The sequence below is a fragment of the Anolis sagrei genome, chromosome 2 (genome assembly GCF_037176765.1).
Source record: "Anolis sagrei isolate rAnoSag1 chromosome 2, rAnoSag1.mat, whole genome shotgun sequence".
Taxonomy (NCBI): Eukaryota; Metazoa; Chordata; class Lepidosauria; order Squamata; family Dactyloidae; genus Anolis; species Anolis sagrei.
Genome location: NC_090022.1, coordinates 139,012,225 through 139,031,841, shown reverse-complemented (window position 1 = coordinate 139,031,841; position 19,617 = coordinate 139,012,225). Strand labels below are relative to the sequence as shown.

General features: G+C 44.4%; 1 protein-coding gene across 1 annotated transcript in view; it reads left to right on the top strand.

Annotated features, from left to right (window-relative positions):
• The first annotated feature begins 1,370 nt into the window (after positions 1-1,370).
• BAZ2A (bromodomain adjacent to zinc finger domain 2A) overlaps positions 1,371-19,617 on the top strand; it is a 75,902-nt gene continuing 57,655 nt past the window's right edge. The window contains exon 1 of the mRNA XM_060764063.2: positions 1,371-1,555. The gene's annotated coding sequence lies outside the window, so the exon portion shown is untranslated. The remainder of the gene's footprint in view (positions 1,556-19,617) is intronic.

The following is a 19,617-nucleotide window of genomic DNA, read 5'->3' as shown; positions in this document are numbered from 1 at the left end:
CCCCCAGCAAAGGATTGCTGCCTCGGCGTGGCGCTGGAGCTTGAGCACCTCAATGATGCTACAAGCAAAACTGTGAAGGGACACCCAAGACGGGATGCTCATGGCAGAGAGGTCAGACCAAATGCAATCCCTGTAGCCAGGATTTTGATTTTGGGGGGGGGGGGCTGAGTTTGATGGGGGGGGGGGGGAGGATCTACCCTAGCAAACCTTTTGTATTATTATCCCAATACCCCCATGCATATGGGATATATTGAGCATGGTGATCAGATCATGATATGAATAAACATAACAGTTTAAATAATGCACCAGTAAGGCCTTCTTGCTGACCACCCTGAGAATTTCGGGGGGGGGGGCTGAAGCCCCTTAAGCCCCCCCCCCCCCCCCCCGCTACATGCCTGCCTGGGGAAGGTAATGGCAACCCACCCTAGTATTCTTGCCAAGAAGCTGTTCAGCAGTGGAACTCTCTGCCCTGGAGTGTGGTGGGGGCTCCTTCTTTGGAAGCTTTTAAGCAGAGGCCGGATGGCCATCTATCAGGGGTGCTTTCAGAGGCGGTCCTAGGTAATTTTCAATGGTAAGCAAACAGTATTTTGGCGCCCCCCTCCCCCCAACCAATCACTGATATATATTTTCTTTTCGTCATGGGAGTTCTGTGTGCCATATTTGGTTCAATTCCATCATTGGTGGAGTTCAGAATGCTCTTTGATTTTAGGTGAACTATACATCCCAGTAACTACAACTCGCATATGTCAAGGTCTATTTTCCCCCAAGAGCACCTCAAGAGCACCCCTGGGCAAAGTCAACTATACTGCAAATGCTTACTTTAAGTAATGGGTTGAGCCGCCCCTGGGTGCTATGAATGCAATATTCCTGCTTCTTGGCAGAATGGGGTTGGACTGGATGGCCCATGAGGTCTCTTCCAACTCTATGATTCTATTAAATGTATCAATACATCCTGCAAATCAGATATTTACATTACGATTCATAACAGTAGCAAAATTACAGTTATGAAGTAGCAACAAAAATAATTTTATAGTTGGGGGGGTCACCACAACAGGGTCACCACAACATGTGGAACTGTATTAAGGGGTGGCAGCATTAGGAAGGTTGAGAAACGGCCAAAATGGGCAGGTTTATTTCCGATGTCCTTGCATAGGGGGAGAGAAGAGTGGGTGGAAAAGAAGAGAGCTCTCCAGAGAATGACACACACCCCTCCTTTCTCCCCATTCCCTTTTATCCCCCCCTCCCCCCTCCCCCTTCTTTGCCACCTCTCTCCAGCTGCAGATGTCTCCTGCCCCTTTAAATAATTCATGGCTCCCTCTTCGCCTCTGCCTCCTGCCTGGGTCTGCTTGGGGAGGAGACAGCAACAGAGGCAGCCAGAGCCTGGTGACATCAGCGCCAGCCAGGGCTTCAGCAGCAGCCACCTGCTCCCAGCAGCCAGAAGGAAGGAGAGAGAGGGAGAGAGAGAGAGGGATTGAGAGAGGGGAAGGGCTGTGTGGGGACCCCCTCCCATTGGGTCCCCCCTTCCCTGCCTTCCCCCCACAACTCCGTCTCTCAGGTAAGGGGCTGCAGGTGGCATTGGGGTGCCGGAGGGGAGGGATTCCCAAAAGATCCCCCAAGCGGATCCCAGGCTTTCTTCCCAGGCGGAGCCATCAGAGGATCTCCTCCTCCTCCTCTTCCCCCCTCCCCTCCCGCCTTCTCCTCTCCCTCTGCCCGCAGCAGCTGCCCTCTGCCGTCCCCTGGGTCCTAAAGCGCGCCGCATTCCCAGCAGTCAGTCCGTCAGTTCCGCCTTTCGTGACACGCTTGAAAGTCAAGGGAGACACAGAGTGGGCGGGATCTCTGGTGATGCGAAGGAGGGATGCAAGCGGAGAAGCGGTCACGTCAAGGAAGGACTCCGGATTGGCTGGCTTCTTGTTGCATCCCAGCCAACGCACTTGCCTAGAAACAGAGCTGGGAGAAAGGCAGAGGGAATACCCTTGGGATTGAAGCTCCCAGGGTGCATCCGCATGGTGGAACTAATGCAGTTTGACACCACTTGTACTGCCATGACCCAGTGCTATGGAATCCTGGTGTCTGTCGTTTGGATGAGGCACTAAGCCACCTTGGGCAGAGAAGGCGAATGAGACCCCATGGGGCATCCAGTCCAACCCCTTCCAAGTTGGACTTTGAAAATTGCATTCAAAGCACCCCCGACAGATGGCCATCTAGCCTCTGTTTAAAAGCTTCCAAAGAAGGAGCCTCCACCACACTCCGGGGCAATGAATTCCACTGCTGAACAGCTTGTAAAACTACAAGTCCCATGATTGCATGGCATTGAGCCATGGCAAAGTGGTGTCAACATGCATCCATTCCACAGTGTGGAGGCATCCTCGGAGGCTCCTGCCCTAGATGAGGAATCTGGAAGCTGTCCTCCCAAAGGTCACTTCCCCCAGCTTTGTCTTGCAATAGGAGCTTTATGTTATCAAGGAAAAGATTTGGAAGCAAAGTGAAGAGAGGAGAACCTCTTCTGGTGGACTTGGAGGTCTCCCTGTGTCAGAAGATAGTTCTAGAAAGGAGATCTCAGAGCTTGCCAAGCTGTGTGTCGCAATGTATAGGTGTGCCTTGGGAACGTAATGAGAAATGATATCTTGGAAATGCATGTCATTATATTACAAACCATGTATTTTTAAAAATATAAAAGAAAGGTTTTGATGAGCTGTGTCATGTCCTCCTACATTGCATTATTAACGGTAAAGGTTTCCTCTTGACATTAAGTCTAGTTGGGTCTGACTCTGGGGGTTGGTGCTCACCTCCATTTCTGAGCTAAAGAGCCGGCGTTGTCCATAGACACCTCCAAGGTCATGTGGCCGGCATGACTTCATGGAAAGCTGTTACCTTCCCACAGAGCTGTTACCTTCCTACTTACATTTTGCATGTTTTTCAACTGCAAGGTTGGCAGAAGCTGAGGCTGGTTAAATACAAATAATCCACTTATAAGGATAAGATAATGAATAAGTACAACAGATAGGTAAATTGTGAAACTTAGACTGTTCAATTCACAGTGATCACAAAAATGAGGCTAACAGTGGAAGCTCACCCTACTCCCCCAATTCACACTGCCAACCTTTTGGTCAGCAAGCTGAGCAGCTCAGTGGTTTAACCTGCTGCGCCTAAATTGCATTATTATGATGTATATATGTGTCTGCATCTCTTATAAGGGCTTGGTTTAACCTCCAGTTTGCTTGTGAAACTGAATTATCGTATCATGAAATGATGCAGGTCTAAAAAGTGTGCCACCAACATGAAATGCTTGGAAAAGCTCGGTGTCATCTAGTGGTTAAAGTAGAGGAACCTGGATATTTCTATTGAAAGGACTGCTGGGTATTCAGGCAAGTGCTTTCTTTTTGGTCTCTCTCCATCTGTTCTTTGACTTCTCATCCCATTAGCCCATTAGAAACTAGGAGCTGAGCTGTAGCATGCATTTATGTTGTTGTTCATTCGTTCAGTCGTCTCCGACTCTTCGTGACCTCATGGACCAGTCCACGCCAGAGCTCCCTGTCGGCCGTCACCACCCCCAGCTCCTTCAAGGTCAGTCCAGTCGCTTCAAGGATGCCATCCATCCATCTTGCCCTTGGTCGGCCCCTCTTCCTTTTGCCTTCCACTTTCCCCAGCATAATTGTCTTCTCTAGGCTTTCCTGTCTCCTCATGATGTGGCCAAAGTACTTCAACTTTGTCTCTAGTATCTTTCCCTCCAGTGAGCAGTCGGGCTTTATTTCCTGGAGGATGGACTGGTTGGATCTTCTCGCAGTCCAACGCACTCTCAGCACTTTCCTCCAACACCACAGCTCAAAAGCATCAATCTTCCTTCGCTCAGCCTTCCCTAAGGTCCAGCTCTCACATCCGTAGTTTACTACAGTGAATACCATGGCTTTGACTAGGCGGATCTTTGTTGCCAGTCTGATGTCTCTACTCTTTACTATTTTATCGAGACTGGACATTGCTCTCCTCCCAAGAAGTAAGCGTCTTCTGATTTCCTGGCCACAGTCTGCGTCTGCAGTAATCTTTGCCCCTAGAAATACAAAGTCTGTCACGGCCTCCACATTTTCTCCCTCTATTTCCCAGTTGTCAATCATTCTTGTTGCCATAATCTTGGTTTTTTTGACGTTTAGCTGCAACCCAGCTTTTGCGCTTTCTTCTTTCACTTTGATTAGAAGGCTCCTCAGCTCCTCCTCGCTTTTGGCCATCAGAGTGGTGTCATCTGCATATCTGAGGTTGTTAATGTTTCTTCCAGCAATTTTCACCCCAGCTTTGCATTCATCAAGCCCTGCACATCGCATGATGTATTCTGCATACAAGTTAAAAAGGTTGAGTGAGAGTATACAACCCTGCCGTATGCCTTTCCCAATCTTGAACCAGTCTGTTGTTCCGTGGTCAGTTCTTACTGTTGCGACTTGGTCCTTGTACAGATTCCTCAGGAGAGAGACAAGGTGCCTTGGGATGCCCATCCCACTAAGAACTTGCCACAATTTATTATGATCCACACAGTCAAAGGCTTTAGAATAGTCAATGAAGCAAAAATAGATGTTTTTCTGAAACTCCCTGCCTTTCTCCATTATCCAGCGGATATTGGCAATCTGGTCTCTTGTTCCTCTGCCTTTTCTAAACCCAGCTTGAACATCTGGCATGCATTTATAGGCACCCGTTTATAGGTACTTATAGGAGTCCCCGGTGGCGCAATGGGTTAAAACCTTGTGTCAGCAGGACTGCTGGTGGGAGTGGATTGAGCTCCCTCTGTCAGCTCTAGCTTCTCATGCAGGGACATGAGAGAAGCCTCCCACCAGGATGGTAAAACATCAAACATCCAGGCATCCTCTGGGCAATGGCCTTGCAGACAGCCAATTCTCTCACGCCAGAAGCGACTTGCAGTTTCTCAAGTCGCTCCTGACATTTTTTTAAAAAGGCGCCCGTGTGCTATATTTGTTTGAGCATTGAACTGCAGCTCTGGAGACCAGGGTTTGAATCCACACTTGGCCATGGAAACCCATTGGGTGACCCTTGGCAAGTCACACTCTCACAACCTCAGAGGAAGACAAAGGAAAACCCCTTCTGACCAAATCCTGCCAAGAAACCCTGCGGTATAAATTGGGAATGACTTGATGGAACACAGCAATAAATAAAATGAGCAAGTGCCATTAAGATGAGAACTAGGAGCCAACCAGAGTTATGAGCTATTTGGGAAGCCTTCCTTTTAGATTTTCGTTTCCAGAATTTTCCAGGCAGCATGACAACCGATTCTGGAAGTTGTCATCCAAACAAGTAATTTTCCAAGCCTTATTGCAGATTAGGAAGGAAACCCTAAATATTAGAGGAGTGTTGTTTGAGTGGCAATGTGTTAGTTGTGCTCCAGGATTTCTGATGTCTTAAATTCTTAGGGGAAAGTGCTCATAGACCTCTTTTGTGAAGCTGCAATTTGAGCTTTTGTCTCAACATCTTTCTGTCCTCATTTTTCTCAGGAAAATAGGGTTGTATTTTCTGTACCTTGAATTAATAAGTTTTCAGAGCTGTTGAAGAGAATTAATTACCTTTGCAGCCTTCATATGAGGCACCTATATTGGATTCTTCAGCCTGGATTCCCTCTCAGAGCTTTCTGAGTTCTTCTTTTGTCAGAGTCAGAGTCAGAGTCAGCCCTAGCATTAAATAGCAGCAGCATTTGCTTCTGCTGGCGTGACAAAGCTATATTTACCATATAGCCCAATTTACACCCCCTAAAATAACCTATTGCCTTCAGGTGCAGCTGCGAGTTCAGTTTGCTTCTGCATGTGGAATGGGGAGGGAGTCCTATATAACACACACACACCCCAGTCGCCAAAATCATCTCATTGAAGAAGCTCCCTCACTGCATTTAATAGTGCAGACTGGCTTTGTTGGTGACCATGTAGTAACTAATGAATTAGCTTTAGCATTCCTTCAAGTAAAGCCAGAATATGAATGCAGGTATTTTTGTCCCTTTTCTTGGCACACTGTAGGATAGAATAGGTGCCATGGGTTTTTCAGACTTGCTTACAAGAGGCGTTCATTAAAGATTTTCCCCGACCCACTTCATGTGAACCAAGAGCAATGAAAGTTGGCACAATTATTAGTCCTTGTCTACATAGATGCCACCTAGGGACACCCATTTATTTATTTATTTGAAGTATTTATATTCCACCCTTCTCACCTCACAGAGGAGTCAGAGCGGATTACAATGCACATAGTGGCAAACATTCAATGTTAGTTAGGCATACAGCATATATGGACAGACACAGAGGCAATTTAACATTGCCCAAAGCTGTGCCCACGCTTTTCTGGCTTCATGAGGGTATGCTTGATTCTGGCCATATGGGGAGCTGCCGCTTCACCGTCCATTGTGATACTGAGTCCTTTGATGGGGTATTTCCTCATTCTTTTGCATGCTGCTGGAAGGTTTTATGGCATCGTAAATTAGTTATATTAGCCTCCCTGCATAAAGCGATACCTAAATTTCCTACTTCACATGTGCAACTGTCTTTCGGGCTGCATAGGTCGACAGCAAGCTAGACTAATGGCCAGAAGCTCACTCTGACTGGGCTGCTTCCAATTCATGATCTCTCGATCAGTAGTGATTTAATGCAGCTGGCTCCCCAGCTAGCTGCACCATCTTTTAAGCAATTGTAAACACTTTACTTGTAGAAGTCATCAGGTTGCTCCAAAAACCACGTTGTGACTTTGGAAATCAGAGTCTCATCATCTGAAAAATGCATGCCCTTCAAAAATAATTTCATTGTTGGAAAGAGATGAAAATTTGATGGTGTGAGGTCAGGTGAACAAGAGGGATGCGGTAGAATTTCAAAGCAACAGGAGCATGCTTCCATTTGGGCAACATGTGAGTTGTGAACTGGTGCATTGTCTTGCAGAAGGCAGACACCTTTGGTGAGCATGCCACGTCTCTTGGTTTTGATGGCCTCCCACAATTTCCTCAGCAATGAAGCATAATATGTCCCAATGATCATGGCACCCTTTGCTGGGAAATCCATCAATACTACTCTGTGCTGGTCCCAAAATATTGTGAGCATGACCATGGCTGCCGAGAGTTGGGCATGTGGAAGACGGTAAATGGAACATAGGAATGGCACATGGATTATGAGAACGGATCTGATTTCAACTGAGGCGTTATGTTAAGTTTGTCTTGTTGATCTGTCTTGTTGATCGTTAATTGTTGTGGATTGATGCTGTTGATCCTATTTGTTGCATTGTTATGTTTTAATTGCACTGACACTGTTTGATAATTGTACCATGTAAACCGCATTGAGTCGCCTGTTGGGCTGAAAAATGCGGTATAGAAATAAAGCAAATAAATAAATAAATAAATAAATAAATGTGCCATCTTTGAAGGTGGTGAGTTATGATGCTTCTATGGCATCGACTGGACTTTAGTTTCAGGATCATAGTGCTGGATTCAGCTTTCACCCTGTGTGATCAATTTGTTGAAAAAGTCCTCCTGGTTTCCATGGCACATTGTCAATAGAGTCTGAGAGAATTTCACTCGTTCCTGCTTCTGGAAAGGTATGAGCAGCCGGAGGACCCAGCGAAGATGGTCTTGAATGATTTTTCCCCACAGACCCCACACTAATCTTGACATTTTGGGCTATGGTTATGCAGCAATTTTTCAAAATGGTGACCTCCACTTGCTGGATGGTATGTTCATCAATAGCCGAATGGGGCTGCCTTGGGATTGGAGCTGTATGCACCGAAGTCTGACCACATTTGAATTGACAATTCCAATTCTTGACTATATCATATGATGGGGAATCATCAGCATAAACCTCTTTCATCTCATCAAATGTCTCCTTTGGTGTGCAGCTTTTCAAGTAAAGGAACTTGATAACTACACTGTATTCCACTGGGTCCATGATCAAACCTCACACCACTTCAGCACCTGTAAAATCAAGACCGTTATCTGTTCTGAGTTGTAAATTGGCACGTAACCTATAGCGACTTATATCATTACACATGTGCAGTTTCAGTATCCTGTGATAAATAGAAGTGGGTCAGGGGACATCTTTAATGAATATCCCTCTTATCTGTCTTGGGCTATTGGGCTGAACAATCTGTGATTCATTGTGGTTTGGTTTTTCTCTTGGTCTTATATGATCTTTTACATTAGAACATATAAGACATTTTCATGTTGAGAAGACTGAAACTATAAGCAGGGTGATACATACTTGGTACTGAAGGAAAATGCAAATTATGTATTGAGAAACAGTGACTCTTACATGGTTCTTCCGCATATCAACTATGCAGAACAGCACAAAACAAAAAAAAAACAAGGGGAAGCAATGGAGACTGTTATTGTGTTTCTAGTTTTGCATAATTCTACTTTTAAAAACATTTTTTGTTTTTCCCAGCCATCATAAGGAGGGCCAATGAACTAGCCAGAGTACTGAAAACATCCCTCTGAGCCCAGTGTAATTCTGCCTTGGCCACGTCTTTTGGCAGACATTTCCCACACACATTTTCAGGCGTATCTTTGCAGCTGTAAGGCTAAAAAAAGAGTGAGTGAGCTCAAATTCACCGGAAGTTGCATTCTGTTCCCAGCACCACAATGTGTGTTTTCCATGCACTCTGCCAGAGCTGCAGCACAGGCAGCAATCCCGCCTTTAAATGAAGGACAAGCCCCTTTTTGAACTCTTCCTATTAAGGAAGTAAGGGAAGCAATCTTTCCTGTATCTATGTAGCAAACAGGGCCAACTTTTGCAAGTTCCTGAATACGATTGAGTTCTAAGCATCTAGAAAGAGATCTAATGTAAGGACAGAATGGATTAACATAAAGTATGGTTACTTATGCTTAGAAAGGATGGGAAAGCTTGAATTGAATCTTATTTTGTGTGCTAACAGCTAAAGAAGCTCTAGTCATGTTTTGGCATGAGGTTTCTGGGTTTTAGGGTTTTGCAGCCAGCCAACAAAAGAGAAGTAAAAACTACATAGTTTGATGTGGGTTTGCACACAGCAGCTCTGATAATGATGATTTGATGTGACTGAAGTGAGAAATGTAACCACAATCTGTCTTTAACTTCAGCATCTGCAAACAACAGGGGAATTCCTGACACAAAACAATCAGGGCCAGCTAACACCTCCAAACAAAGGATTCCCCTGGTAGCAATCAGCCAGGCTTTGAAGCTGCAAGGCCATTCAGTGCTAATCAAGGTGGCCAAATGCAACCTTCACACTTGCCTCAAGCAGATAAGAATTCTTTCTCCCACCCTGGAAATTTCACAGATATATAAACCCCACTTGCCTGGTTTCCAACAGACCTCTCAAACTCTGAGGATGCCTCCCACAGATGTGGGTGAAATGTCAGGAGAGAATGCTTCTGGAACATGGCCAGACAGCCTGGAAAACTCACAGCAACCCAGTGATTCCAGTCATGAAAGCATTCGACAACACTTATTATGATTGTTTGACCCCGAAGATAATCTTGTTTAATTCTTTATCTTTCCCCTTTATTCTGGAAATAAGACCTTTCCATTTTAGTGTGGAGTTCAAAGTAGATAATGTGTGTTATCTGCAGTGATAATCTGGATTATATGACTGTGTAGAAGGGGCTTCAGTGGGTTTCTATGGCTGAGCAGGAGCTCCAACCCCAGTATCCTAGAACTCAATGCAAAGAGATGTTGGTCTTGTCACAGATGGTCTTCAGGTAAAAAACAATCTTGCAATATGTTTAGTCTAACACATTATTTTAGAATTTCCTTTTGTGCTCTGGAGTACACTTCATCAAATGCTTGAAGTGTTACATTGGATCGGGTTAGAGAGAGTGACTTAAATTACCCTGAGTAATTGTGTGAAGGTGAAATATACTGGTAGGTGCGTTCTGTTAATGGAATCAATGAAGGCCTGATGGCAAGGCCTCTCAGGTCTGTTTGCAACACTCCCCAAGAAGGAAGTGGATCTATTTCTATGCAATTGTGTGTGTTTCAGTGATGCCTATAAACATTACATGTTTCCCTAAGTGGTGGGTGTTACCACCTGCCTGACATTGGGAAGACGCAATCCCTTGCTTTTGGCCTAAAGCTGAAATGTCATGGAGAACGATGGTACGTAGGAATTTCTGGGGGAGTTTAACAGCTATGTTTAAGGACAAGGCAAGGGAGATGTGGCTCATGAGTCAGATTAATATATATTTAATCTGGCTGTGCAGTTACTTGGAATATAGGAATCAGTCATTTTCAAGGGAGGGAGAGATTTAATAAAGTTTGTTTGAGAATAGACCACATCAGCTCTCATTTCTGATACAGAACATATCACATTCAGTAGTCGCCATCTGCTCGCCCACAGAAAACCATATTTAATAATCTAGAGTTGATGTGGTATTAGTAATCTTTCGTGGGTAGTCAGCCTCTCCCTTCCCAACCTCCCCGTTGCCTCGGCACTATAAGAGAGTTTCACAAGACCAGTCGCTCTCATTGCTGCATGGTTTCGAGGCAACACTTTAGTAATGGTGAGGCCACAGACCATATTTTCATTCTTGGGGACCACTTCTGGTGCACGGACCACAGGTTGGCAAGCACTGCCTTAACCCAAACCCTGCCAGATCATTGCTGTAGACTCAGATACTTTGATAGTGCACAGGGGAGGGTACACAAATTGATATGTTGCATGTTTGAATTTATAAGGTAACATTGGAATGGGATTCCCACTGTCTCCTCCTGGCAGGCCAAGGATGTGGCTAAAGCAGGGTGAAATTAGCACCTTGCACCTGTAATCAAGAATCCTGTACACACACTACACAATCTTCAGCAAATCATGGTTTCCTAGCACAAATGACCTCTCAGGGTTGTTTGAGGATAAAAATGGGGGAGGAGACTGGTTTTGCTCCCTCAGGATTAAATATGGTCTGTTGCTGCTGTGGTGTGGCTTCCAGTCATTCCTAGGGTCAAGACTGTTCAACTTGCCTAAGGTCACACAGTGGCTTTACATGGCCAAGTGGGGATTTGAATCCTAGAGTGCATCTCATAGAATCATAGAGGTGGAGGAGACTGTATGGGCCATCTAGTCCAACCTCGTGCCATGCAGATAAAGCACAAAATACCCCAGACAGATGGCCATCCAGCCTCTATTTAAAAGCCTCCAGAGAAGGAGTCTCCACTACACTCTCAATCACTAGTCCTTCAGGTCTTTTGGACTTAGCTGCTTTGGCCAGCGATCAGGGATTCTGGGAGCTTGACTCCAAAACACGCTGTAGAATTAATGTGGTTTTACACTCTTTAACTAGGGTGATTGAATACTATGGAATCATGGAATTTATAGTTTGGTGAGGCACCCGGACTCTTTGTCAGAAAAGGCTAAAGACCATAAAATCAAAGCTCCCACGAATCTGTAGCAGTGAAAGCGGAGTTGAACTGTATCCATTCTGCAGTGTGGATGCACCCTAAAACTGTGTGACTGGCATAAGGTCACCCAAAGGGGGTTTATGCATCATTCAAACTATTAGGGTTTGTGCTGGCTCTGAGCAAGCAATAAACACAACTCAGTCACAACTTCTCCGAACCTGGATCCAGATGAGTAAGGCTTCCTAGTGGTTGGCTCTTCCTCCCTGACCTCCTGCACCTTGCGGCAGCAGCAGCAATGTCCTCTGGGTGCAGGGCTTGCTGCTGAGTGTGTGGGTGCTGCTTGCAGGCAGAAAGGATTTGTTTTTTTACTTCCCCAGCCAGTTCCAGCTCCATCCTCCTCCTTTTAGCATCCCCCCCAAAGCCAACTTGGCGTGGGCGGCGTTTTCCTTGACGCTTTTGCTTTGCGTCCCTCGAGTCTAATTGGCTTTCTCCTCCTCCATGCTTCCTCCCTTCTTTCCCCCATTGCATTGGAAGCTTTTGGGGAGCCAGGGAGCAGTATCCTCATGGAGGCAGAGAAGGACACTGGTTTTGTCTCTGCAGAGCTCAATGAGGGGCCCACAAAGTACCCTCCCTCCCTGATCTCCAAGGGGGCATCTACACTGTCCAGTTAATGCATCTTGGCATCACTTTCACTGCCATGGCTCAATGTTATGCTATCTTAGGAAATTGCATTTTACAAGGTCCTTAGCTGCCCTGCCAAAGAGTACTGGTGCATTATCTAATTAGAAATCCCATAGCATTGAGCCATGGCAGTTAAAGTGGTGTCAAACTGCATTAATTCCATAGCATAGGTGCACCCTAAGTGGCCTTTAGTCAATTGTCTTAAACCTCACTTTCCCTACTGCACAGTACCGCCCCCCGCTTCCTGTACTCTTAAATATTTTTGATTTCTCTTTCAGCTTGAAGTGTCTGATGAGTTATAACAATTTCAAGCTTTTCCTGAAAACTGTAATGTCAAAGCAGCTTGCATTTTTAAAATGTGTACGTGGATATACGCTGTAATCTGCTTAAGGAAATGGTTTCCACTTGGTAAATATTGCTGCATACCTTCATGTTCTTTCCAACTTACAGTGACCCCAAGGCAATCTTATCACAGGTTTCCTTGGTAAGATATATTTAGAGTAGTGTTTCTCAGCCTTCCTAAAGCTGCGACCCCTTAATACAGTTCCTCATGTTGTGGTGACCCATCAACCATAACATTATTTTCATTGCTACTTCATGGCTAATGTTGCTATTGTTATAAAGTATAATGTAAATATCTGATATGCAGGATGTATTTTCATTAACTGGACCAAAATTGGCACAAATATCTGATATGCCCAATTTGAATACTGGTGGGGTTGGGGGGAGGTTGATTTTGTCATTTGGGAGTTGTAGTTGCTGAGATTTATAGGTAATCTACAATCAAAGAGCATTCTGAACTCCACCAATGATGGAATCGAACCAAACTTGGTACACAGAAGTCCCATGACCAACAGAAAATACTGGAAGACTTTGATGGGCATTGACCTTGAGTTTTGGAGTTGTAGTTTATCTACATCCCGAGAGCACTGTGCACTCAAACAATGATAGACCTGGACCAAACTTAGCACGAATACTCAGTATGCCCAAATGTGAACACTGGTGGAGTTTGGGGGGAATAGAACTTGACATTTGGGAGTTGCAGTTGCTGGGATTTATAGTTCACCTACAATCAAAGAGCCCCTTGAACCCCACCAACGATAGAATTGGGCCAAACTTCCCACACAGAACCCCCATGACCCACGGAAAATACTGTGTTTTCTGATGTGTTTTGGCAACCCCTCTGACACCCCCTCGACCCCTCCCAGGGGACCCAACCCCCAGGTTGAGAAATGCTGATTTAGAGGGTGCTTGTCCTTGAGGCTGAGAGAGCATAATTTACCCAGGATTTCTTAGTGAGGTGCCATGACCAAGCAGGGATATGAATCCTGATCTCATGCTTATGGTCCATACATGGAGCCATAATCCTATCCTCAAATCACTGTGCAATGCTGGCTTTCCTTAGTCTTACCGTCCTTATATCTCAGCCCCCACCTATAATATAATGCATATAATGTAGTTTCATAATGCAGTTGAACTGCATTATGTGGCAGTGAAGATGGGGCCTCAAACAAAGAGACTTAGGGTTTAGAGAACAATGGCTTTACTACAGCAGCCTAGTAGGGCCAGGGCCAAAGTGAGATTTGAACCGCATAGTCTCATAAGCAGTGTATTATATTACAGGCACCAGAAGCCTTGGCCTCTTGAGGGATCAAGACAGAACTAGAGGGTTTCCAAGGATGCAGAACTAGCTCCAGGACACTGCTTTGGCTATATACCAGGTCGGGAAAAGTGCATCCCTTGAGCTGCTTGTGACCCACCAAGTGGTTTTTGCATCCCTTCAGACCATTGGTTTTCTGGCAAAAGGCGAAGAGAAAATAGAAAGCAAACAGGGCAAAGAGTGAACTCCCTCTTCTGAGATCCTCTAGCAGCAGCCATTTACCACTTAAGAAAGTTTCACAGTACTCTCCCCACCTAACCACTTGCCCTACTGTTTTCATAAGCAGAAATTGCCTTCCAGTCACTTCGAGCATTGTTTTTTCCCCCTCCCAATTTTAAAACATCCTTATGGCTTCCAGAGGGTTCCAGTGGCAGACCAGCTGCCCCAAGGGTTTACTATAGTTAAGTTGCCCTACTCTAGATGTATCTTTTTCAGCAGATGACATGCAGACATCAAGATCGGAGGTGAGGAGGGAACAGAGAAGACTGAAAAATGCATAAAGTCCTAGTTACTCTGGTCACTCATCATCTAGAGAGAACGTGTCATGTCTTGTCCAGTCGCTTGGTAAAAGTCACTCTTTAGCTTCCTTGAGGTTCATTTATTGAGTCTTTTGATGCTCTTGGATGTGGCAGCTGCTGTCAGGCAAATGGATTTTTGGACACTCTTGTTGAGGAGTTGACACATCCATTGGCAGAGCTGCTGGCAATCCACACAGACCCAGAGACATCCAAAAGGCCTCCTCTTCTCAAGTGTTATCTGCAGTGTGTTTGTGTCAGAAGAGACTAGATTTCTCAACAGCTGTCAAATCCAAGGCTCTGTATCATTTCACTCTAGAAAATGCCTCTCCATCTCCACTTTTTAAAGCTGGCTCTACATACTATTTGGAGGAAGAGAAATGGTTCAGATATACATGTAATATTGATTTCCTGTAGCTTGTTCATTCTTTTCCATAACTAGTTCATGACGCTGGGTTGCTGTGAGTTTTCTGGGCTGTATGGCCATGTTCCAGAAGCATTCTCTCCTGACCTTTCACCCACATCTATGGGAGGCATCCTGAGAGGTTGTGAAGTCTGTTGGAAACTAGGCAAGTGGGGTTTATATATCTTTGGAATGACCAGGGTTTGGAAAAAGAACTCTTGTCTGCTTGAGGCAAGTGTGAATGTTGCAACTGGCCACCTTGATTAGCACTAAATGGCCTTGCAGCTTCAAAACCTGGCTGATTGCTGCCAGGGGAATCCTTTGTTTGGAGGTGTTAGCTGGCCCTGATTGCTTCATGTTCATAAGTCATTTACCCTAGTTCATATCCATAATTAATAACAAGTGCCACTTCAGTCCCGTACCTTTATTCTTAATCATTTCTGAGCATTACACAGTTCTTCATTTTGGACTATTTCAGCATTGGTCTTTTCGCCATAAGACAACATCACTCTATGGAAAAGACCATGATGCTTGATAAAAATGAAGGCAGCGGGGAAAGAGGAAAAGCACATTGCAGGTGGATTGGTTAAATCAAGCCATTACCCCAAGTTAAAAAATCTAAGCAGATCTGTTAATAATAGGGTTTCCTTGAGGTCTCCTTCCTCAAAGGCTTGTCATAAATCAAAAGTCCATTTGGCAACACAAAAACATTTCTTCATATCCAAATACTGGACTACTGTCACCCAGTTTCTGCCCCTTTGCAATGCATCGTAAAGACACAACCATTGCTGACAAGCTCCTTGTGCCGCTACACTGTGTTACATGGAAAATGGACAACTCCCTTTAGACCCCAAAATTATGGTGCTGCCTCCTGATGGTGCCGAGTGGCCGGTTATGAAGCGATATAATCTCATGGCCAGTGCCAAATTAAAACTCAGATGGCAGTCCAGTTAGTATACATATAAACATTAATGGAATAAAAAGGTTATTTAGAAATTCTAGAGATAGTTCTAATGGTCGTCTTGGTATTGTGGCAAAAGGGTCATTTAGAGATGGTCACAGAAGTTAAATCTAGAATTGTACATGTCATAGGCAGAATTCAAAATGATTTTAACAGATTAGAGAGATGGGCCAAAACTAACAAAATGAAGTTTAACAGAGACAAATGCAAGATACTACACTTAGACAGAGAAAATGAAATGCAAAGATACAGAATGGGAGACAATGCCTGGCTCAACAGCAGTACGTGTGAAAAAGATCTTGGAGTTCTCGTGGACAACAAGTTAAACATGAGCCAACAATGTGATGCGGTGGCTAAAAAAGCCAATGCGAGTCTAATATCTAGATCCAGGAAAGTCACGCTGGTTGTATGGTTTTTCTTTTGGCATTGAATGTTTGCCATATTTGTTGGAAACTACCCTGAATCCATTCGGTTAGGGCGTTTTATAAATAAAGATGATGGTGGTGGTGATGATGATGATTATGCTACCTCTCCATTCTGCCTTGATTAGACCATACCTGGAATCACACTGTGTCCAATTCTGAGCATGGAAATTTAAGAGAGATGTTGGCAAGCTGGAATGTGTCCCAAGGAGGGCAACTAAAATGATCAAGGGTATGGAGAACAAGCCCTATGAGGAGCTGTTTAAAGAGCTGGGCATGTTTAGCCTGCGGAAGAGAAGGCTGAGAGGAGACATGATGGTTGTGTATAAATATGTGAAGGGAAGTCATAGGGAGGAGGGAGCAAGCTTGTTTTCTGCTGCTTTGGAGGTTAGGATGCAGAGCAATGGCTTCAAACTACAGGAAAGGAGATTCCACTTGAACATGAGGAAGACCTTCCCTAACTGTTAGAGCTGTTCAGCAGTGGAATGCTCTCTGCCCCAGAGTGTAGTGGAGGCTCCTTCTTTGGAGGCTTTTAAACAGAGCCTAGATGGCCATCTGTCGGGGATGCTTTGAATGTGATTTTCCTGCTTCTTGGCAGGGGGTGGACTGAATAGCCCATGAGGTCTCTTCCAACTCTATGGTTCTGATTCTCTATCTGAGGGTTAGCAAAAGAAAAAGCAATGAGATTAAATTGCCTGCTTCCAAATCCCATATCTCTTCTCTTGAGTAGAAATGATGTACAGTAGAGTCTCGCTTATCCAACCTTCACTCATCCAACGTTCTGCATTATCCAATGCAGTCTGCCTCTCAATCTGATCCACAGCTGTTTCTCTAGGCCAGGGGTCCTCAAACTAAGGCCCAAGGGCCGGATGTGGCATTCCAAGGTCATTTACCCAGCCCTTGCTAAGGGTCAACCTAAGTCTGAAACGACTTGAAAGCACACAACAATCCTATCTCATCAGTCAAAAGCAGGTCCACACTTCCCATTGAAATGCTAATAAGTTTATATTTGTTAAAATTATTCTTCATTTTAGTTATTGTATTGTTTTAAGGGGGGGGTTGCACTACAAAAAAGATATGTGCAGTGTGCATAGGAATTCATTCATTTTTTTTCAAATTATAATCCAGCCCTCCAAAAGTTTGAGGGACTGTGACCTGGCCCTCTGTTTAAAAAGTTCGAGGGCCCCTGCTCTAGGCAGTCAATGTTTTCAATACATTCCAAAGTTTTGGTGCTAAATTCGTAAATATAGTAATTCCTACATAACATTACTGTGTATTTAATTGCTTTTTCTGTCGATTTGTTGTAAAACATGATGTTTTGGTGCTTAATTTGTAAAATCATAACGTAATTTGACGTTTAATAGGCTTTACCTTAATCCCTCCTTATTATCCAACATTTCCGCTTATCCAACGTTCTGCCGGCCTGTTTGTATTGGATAAGTGAGACTCTACTGTATTCTTAATGTTTTTTTTTCTTGTTTAAAATGATCAGTTGCAATTTAGATTCTTCTAAAATGCTATGGTGGTGTATATGAATGAATGAATGAATGAATGAATGAATGAATGAATGTATGTATGTATGTTGTGGTTATATGATATAACCACAACACTCTTACAAGGTTAACTATGGTGAGAGATAGTGGTTGATGGCCAACTAAGGATTTGAACTTGGCCCCAATCCTTTTATCTATTGCAACACTCTGATTTTCAAATACATTCCCTCTGAAATCTTGACAAAAAGTCTACATGTTAGATTATTTCTATCTTATTATATGTGAGGACTCTGAAATACATTGATGCTCCAGTGCTGAAGCGATTATTAGTTTGGTTATTTCCTTTCTGGGACTAACAATGTACAAATAGAGCCCTCAAATCTATTAGAATAAGGCAAAATATTCCTGGGGAGAGCCTAAAATATTGTCAGAAAAATGCTGGTGAATAAAGTTAATTCCTTGCCAGCCGGCTCAGCTCCCACTTCTACCAGAATGTTAAGTGACAGATACAAGGATATGGCAGGCTCAGTCATTTGTGAAAGTTGGTCATTCTGTGCTCACTTTTCTTTTGAGTCAGGAGGGGCAGGATGTGAGAGGAAGCACGGGGCTTCCCACATCTGTTTTGTTTTTCTTTTGCCAGCTAGCCTCTCAGGTCTGTTCCCGATCCCACCCGGTGCCAGACCACGCATAAAGATTCCTGCAGCTCTCCATAACTTACTGGGACAGGCAGAAATCTCTCTTCCTCCACTCAGTGTGTTAAAGGGACATGTGCTGCGCATGCGGCTCATGACTAATGGGTCTGTTTGGTGCATTTCAGCACCCCCGCAGGGAGTCTGGTTGGGGAAGTGCCCAGCAGGCTGGGGATTAGCTGCAGTGGATGACCCACTGTGCTTTCGTGCCTGGAATTGCAGCATCTGCACAGATGGGAGGAAGTCATCTGATGCTGACATCACATAGGCAGGCATTCCTAAAATGGTTGGAAGGAACTCCTTTCTGTTTCCGTATACAAAGTCTTCAGGGACTATGCATGTGTGCATATTTATATATACATGTCTGAGCGAGAGCACAATGCTTTTGCTACCTGGATAGTATCTTAGTATCAGTGGCAAATACCTTCTGCCATTTGTTGTTCACCTTCAATATATGCAGTCAGAAAGTGCCACATTTCTCATTGCAGCAGCCTTCATGCATCAATGGGCTGCAACATGCACCAGCCCCCGTAATTGGCAGGGAGTAATGGGAATTGTAGTCATGCACATCTGAAGGGCATCAAGTTGGGAAAAAGTGCTCTAGAACAGGGCTTCTTAAACTTTTCCACTCCTTTTGGCCCAAGACATGCTTACTGACACCAGATACATAGGCATGTAAAATAAGCATAAAAGTCAAACATCTATCTTCTATCTATACATATAATAAAAGTGAAACAGCTATAGCTTATACTATGCAGGAGACAATAATGACCCTCCCTCCAGTTACATTGCAGGTTATAGTGAGCACCACATCCTAGTGTTCCTTTCTCTCTCCATTGGTGTGGAATTTGCATGACCCCCACCCACTACCTTTCGCTTAATTCTTTTCAACTCTGTCTGCATAAAACAGAGAGAACTAAACAGTAACTGAACATATGGGCGGGGGGGGGGGGGAGGAGGTGAGAGACTGACTCCACATGGTGGAAATTGTAGTTCACCCTGCATCAAGACACAGCACTGTGAACACCCACCGACAATGGACCCAGACCACATTTGGCATGCAGAACCCCCATAGCCAAAAATAGCATACTGGGGGCTTTGGGGAGGGGCATTACCCTTGACATTTGAGAGTTGTAGGTACTGAGATTTATAGTTCACCGGCAATCAAAGAGCACTCTGGACCCCACCAATTATGAGCCTGGACCAAACTTGGCACACATACCCAATATGCCCACATTTGAATACTAAAAGGGTTTAGGGAGGATTGACCTTAATTTGTGGGAGTTGTAGTTCAGGATGTTTTATAGGGTTTTCTCTTCTGCTGTACACCACTGAATTTCTCTGGCATACTAACAAATTTGGTAGCCAGTGATGGAAATGAAAAGCCACAAAAATATCCGGGGGAAGCTATATGTGACTCCCTTTGGTGTATAGGATTCTAGCTTGAAACCTCAGTCCATTCCCTTTGC